Raw genomic sequence first — 6,000 nt, 5'->3', positions numbered from 1 at the left:
CAAAACAAAAAAAAACCCTTACAATCACTTTAACCGGCTTATTTGCTTTGAAAAACATACATATTTGTTAAGAAACTCAATAAGCAAGTTTGATGCCACCTGTACACAATGGACAAAGTCTATGTCCCCATTAGTGGAGTAGGTACCGCCGAATTACAGACTATAAATATGTCTTTTTGTAAAAGTAGTCTTATAGGTTTTTGTTTTTTTATAGGTTTATGTGATATGGCTATTTTATATTTACACTTAAATAAAATCTGATTAAAAGAGCAAATGCAAATAAATAAAATGGAGTTCTTCTGACTGCTTGAGTTTTCAGATAAAAACGATGGGCATTAATTGTGATGCAGTGTGAAATCCAATCGAATCGTTGACAGGATCATCGTAATCAAATCAAATTGTGAGAACAGTGAAGATGCGCACCTCTACCTGAGATGTGGGCAAACCTGGTAACCAACTACAAGAAACGTCTGACCTCAGTGATTGCCTACAAGGGTTTTGCCACCAAATACTAAGTCATGTTTTGCAAAGGGGTCTACTAATACTTATTTCACTCATTTAAATGCAAATCAATTCATAACTTTTTTGAAATGCGTTTTTCTGGATATTTTTGTTGTTATTCTGCCTCTCACTGTTAAAATAAACCTACCAATAAAATTATAGACTGATCATTTCTTTGTCAGTGGGCACATGTACAAAATCAGCAGGGGATCAAATACTTTTTCCCCTCACTGTATGAGAAAACTCACCAGACAAGCTTAACACATTTATGTTTATGGGTTATAGAGCACCTTTCCCCTTTAACCATTTGCCTACTGGGCACTTTCACCCCTTTCCTGCCCAGACCAATCTCCAGCTTTCAGTGCTGTCACACTTTGAATGACAATTGTGCGGTCATACAATACTGTACCCAAACAAAATGGTTATCACTTTTTTGAGACAGATCTTTCTTTTGGTGATATTTAATCACCACCAGGGTTTTTATTTTTTGCTAAACAAATAAAATAAAAATTAGAAAAAAACTTTTTCTTAGTTTCTGTTATAAAATTTTGAAAATAAGTATTTTTTCTCCTTCACTGATGTGCGCTGACGAGGCTGGAGCCCGGGCTTAGAAATCCTCGGAAGTGAATGTCCAAAACGTCTCTCGTCACGGGGATATTTTGGCGCATTCTAATTGGTCAGCGCCCTCACATGGGTGACACAGACCAATCAGTAGCCGCATAGCCTGTCCTGTCAGCTTTGGAGCAGAAAGGAGACCGCAGATCAAGGGGTTAAATATGTGTGTATATGTGTACAGTGTGCTGCTTTACTAACTGATCTCTCAGTTTCTCATCCCTGCTTTGCTTTGCAGGGATCAGAAACTGACAGATCTCTCCCTCTGTACAGAGCTCTGTGTTGTTTACCAATGCAGAGCTCTAGGCTGTGACTGGACACAGCAGATCAGCAGGTCCAGGCCATGAATCATTAAGCGGGACTTGCTGACAGGCGTATAATCACAGTGGGAGCCGGGCAGGGGTCACGCATGCGCAGGATTGCCACCTTTTCTTCAAGCCAAACCCAAACACTTTAGCAGCCTTGGCCCTCCAAAGAGAGTAGTAATGTGGTGCGCATAGCATGCAGTGGGTGTGGCCAAATTGTTCTTGGCGACATCAATGCCCCACCCCCCAGTGATGCCGAACCTGCCCTCATAGAGCCGCCCACAGCTCGCGCATGGCAACAGATTTGTGTGCGACTGGCTTGGTTACTTGAGGTGCCACAGCCCGGTCTGAATAATATATCTGGGTTTCAGTCGGCCGGAAACCCGGGCACAAGGTTCAAAACCCAGACTGTCCGGGTGAATCCGGGACACGTGGCAACCCTTCGCATGCATGGGCCCTGAACCGGGAAGTAGGCAGCGACGTAGGGGTACATCGCTTTGCCTAGAGCGACGGCCCGCCTGCAGTGCACTGCGGGCAGATAAGCACAAGCGGTTAATATTAATCTTATTATTGTTATTGTTTTTATAACTATCATTTTTTTTACTACTACTATGTTTATTATTATTATTATGATAATTGTTGTTATTACTACTACTATTTTTCGTTGTTCATTATTATTACTACTTTTTTTATTTTATTGCTATTCTTAATATTACTACTTCTATTTTTATTATTATTACTAGCTTTATTATACAGGATTTATGCATCACCAACAGTTTGCTGGTTGTAGTCAGAAATCAGACAGCTATGGAAAAGCGTGTGAGTGTGAAAGTCATAATTCTGAAACTAAAAATCAGAATTCTGACTTTGAAACTCAGAATTTTGAGATTGAAAGTCAGAATTGTAAATTTAAAAAAAAAAAAAATTCTACAGAATTCTGAGATTAAAAGTCAGAATTCTGAGATTCAGTCAGAATTGACTTTCAAACTCATAATTCTGTAAAAAAAAAAAAAAAAAAAAAAAATTATGATGGCCCCAGGGTTCTTTCCATAGACAGCACTTATATTTTTTTATTGTTATTTTTATATATTTTAAATATAAGTACAGTTTCTTTTTTGTTTTAGTTTTACAGTGTAAAATTTTTGGCTTGCAGAGATTCCTCTATGCACTGTGTGGAGGGTGGTGCGGGGAGGTGTCATGCACTGTCATTGTTTGTAGTTTTTGTCTCCTGTGTGTAGAAGGTGTCCAAGCCGTTGCCTGGGAAATGCATATAACACATTCCTGGCTCACACTCTCCTCCCTGCTTTCCTCTACACTCTGCCTGTCTTTATATTCTAGCTGAACCAACAACTTTCTCTGAGAGCCGAGGAGATGGCAAACGACACCCTGCGCCACTGACCAATGCCATCGGCAATGTCAGCCCAGGATTCCTGAGTCCAAACAAAGGTAAGTCTCCACAAACTAAATCCTCTTTAATCCTCTCACTGCCTGAGCTGTTTTTTTTTCTTTTTTCGCATGCATATTAAAAAACATTTGGAATCATTTTAAATCTGAAAAGGACTTAAAAAACACCCAAAATATACATTCTCTGAGACCTATAAAATAAAGAGTATTTGCAAACATTTAAGTTGCACAACTGTATTTTTTAATTTTCCATAAAAATACATTAAAAATACATTTTGTGCACAAAACACAATGTAATTCCCATTAAGCAAAAAGCATTTATGTTCGCTCAGTTATTTATACAAACAAAAGAAATTCCAATCAATATTATACCTAATTCTTTTTTGGGGTAAAAAAATAAAAGATGGGGTTGCATCAAGTAAATAGATAGCAAACATGTCAAGTCCTAAAATTGCACATGCCCGTGGATGGGTAAAAAGCTATAGTACCCAAAATTCTCTATCACTGAGGCTTTAAAAGATTTTAAACTGTAAGTTATCATTATACTTAAAGCGTAACTCCACTTTTGTTGAGAAAAAAAAAACTTTGCCCTCTGGGTGACCTATGTACATTGAAAAGATTATAACAACCTTTGTTGCAGATTCCTACCTTTTGTTATTCTGAAGAAATCCTTGTGTGTTTGTCTGTGCCTCTGTTCTGAGTGGGTCTAATGGGAGTGGTTTCATAATTAACTGTCAGGTGTGCAGCTACAGGGCACTATTGAGGAACTCTGTTGGACCTGCATCCCTTTAGATGGGTTCCTATTGAAAGTATCTCTCCAAAAATGACATTTTTGTTGCAGGGGATGCCTGAAATTTGGCTTGTATCTTAGGCAGACTTCTGGGAAAATTGGTGAGCGAATCACTCAAGCAGGAAATTATGTTTCTGGGAGGTGGTCAGCAGGAGCGTTGCTTGGTCTACAAAAGATCTGGGGCTAGAGCCCATAGCAGCGTAGTAAAGAAAGTCATACACTTGGGCAGGCATACACATGTAATACACAGTAATATACGTGTGTGTGTGTATATCCTCAGAGAGCCCCCCACTTACATCAGGGTCCCCAAAGAGCCCCCCTTACATCAGGGTCCCCAGAGAGCCCCCCTTACATCACAGTCCCCAGGGAGCCTCCCTCTTGTATCAGGGTCCCAGATAGCCCCCCACTTACATCAGGGTTCCCAGAGAGCCCCCCCTTACATCAGGGTCCACATAGCACCTCCTCCTTACATCAGGGTCCCCAGAGAGCCTCCCCCTTGCATCAGGGTCTCCAAAGAACCTCTCCTCCTCTTGGGGACCCCTGCAGAGACTCAGGGCTATGGGCCCCAGATTCGGGGCTGTAGCCCCAAAAGCCACCCCCTAGCGACGCCACTGGTGGTCAGTACACACTGTGTACAGAAAACTCCAGATAGTCTTATTGCAATGCATTCTCAGAAAATGACATTAGCTGCAGATTGAAAAGGAAAGGTCATTTTTAATAACATTCAGTTACAATATGATTAGTGTCACTATATTATTATTTCTTTATTTGCTATTTTTTTCCCCACGAAAGTGGAGTTACCCTTTAATTGTAAATTATGGTGCTAGAATGATTGCTCTCAGTCCAATGCTCATGACGGTACCTCACATGTGCGGAGCGATTATTGTTTGCATACGGTACATGTGCTCGCTGTTTATTTTTATATGCAGTGTGTACGTGGGTGACAGGAGTGCTTTAACAATTTTTTAAATGTTTCTATTTAAATATTATTGTTATTTTTTTTTTTTAAGTTATGGCTTAAACTGGGGGACTACAAAGCCTCCAATGTGGTAGCATGGGCAGGTAACAGGTACTCTTTATGGAGACATTGGGTGTTTATTAGACTCCCTATGACTCTTCAGCCCTGTAATGAAGCTATTCCAGCACGGATTATAATTAAATAGCTGCATCCTAGCCAAGGAATGGGAGCTGTGACCCCGGAAGTGACGTAATACATGTCACTTCTGGGGCCATTAGTCGCAGGAGGAACTAGGAATGGATGTTCTCCAAGTTCTGCCTGGGCTAGTGTCACTCTTAGCCCTTGTACACACGGTCGGACATTCCGACAACAAAATCCGTCGGATTTTGTCCGAAACTTGTGTTGCATACACGCGGTTGGACAAAGTTGTCAGAAAATCTGATCGTACATAACGTGATGATGTTATTTCGTTACGACGGGACTACGTTCAGGCTAGTAGCCAATAGCTTTGGTCTAGGAATTTGATCTGAGCATGCGTGGCACTTTGATCGGAATTCTCTACACACAATCGGACAAAGTCCGATCGGATCATGTTGTCGGAAAGTTTTATAGCCCGGCTCTATAACTTTGTCCGCCGGATATTCCGAAGGAAACAGTCCGATGGAGCCCACACACAGTCGGATTATCCGACAACATGGTCCGATCGGACATTTTCCGTCGGAATGTCCGACCGTGTGTACAAGGGCTTATAGGAAAGTCCAAAGCTCACAGCTGCAGCTGGCTTGATTTATTCACTTGTCCACCATGTCATTTATAAATGTACCTGGTGGGTACAGTGACACTAAACAATATTCTTATTCCCTGAAAATAGCCCTTACACATTCACTGCTTAATGGTCCTGTAATCTATGTTTCATGAAATTGTTTGGTCATGTATGCTGCTCTATGCACACTACAAATCCCACAGTAAGTAAGTAGTTACACAGTAGGTAATGTGAAAAAAAGACACAAGTCCATGAAGTCCAACCTATGTGTGTGATTATAAGTCAGTATCACATTGTATATCCCTGTATGTTGCAGTCTTTCAGGTGCTTATCTAATAGTTTCTTGAAACTATCGATGCCTCCCGCTGAGACCACCGCCTGTGGAAGGGAATTCCACATCTTTGCCGCTCTTACAGTAAAGAACCCTCTATGTAGTTTAAGGTTAAACCTCTGTTCTTCTAATTTTAATGAATGGCCACGAGTCTTATTAAACTCCCTTCTGCAAAAGTTGTATGCCTATTGTGGGGTCACAAGTACGGTATTTATAAATTGAAATAATATCCCCTCTCAAGCATCTCTTCTCCAGAGACTCCAGAGAGAATAAGTTCAGTGCTCGCAACCTTTCCTCATAACTAAAGAAGCTTTGTTGCCCTTCTTTGTACTCGCT

The 6,000-nt window shown here is 40.8% G+C and overlaps 1 protein-coding gene across 1 annotated transcript in view; it reads left to right on the top strand.

Annotated features, from left to right (window-relative positions):
* The first annotated feature begins 2,680 nt into the window (after positions 1-2,680).
* The window catches only part of LOC143989001 (uncharacterized), a 56,974-nt gene continuing 53,654 nt past the window's right edge, over positions 2,681-6,000 (top strand). The window contains exon 1 of the mRNA XM_077488983.1: positions 2,681-2,864. The gene's annotated coding sequence lies outside the window, so the exon portion shown is untranslated. The remainder of the gene's footprint in view (positions 2,865-6,000) is intronic.

Source organism: Lithobates pipiens, unplaced genomic scaffold, assembly GCF_037356315.1.
Source record: "Lithobates pipiens isolate NorthernLeopardFrog02 unplaced genomic scaffold, aLitPip1_a1.2 Scaffold_18, whole genome shotgun sequence".
Lineage (NCBI taxonomy): Eukaryota > Metazoa > Chordata > Amphibia > Anura > Ranidae > Lithobates > Lithobates pipiens.
This window is presented reverse-complemented; position numbering and strand designations above follow the sequence as displayed.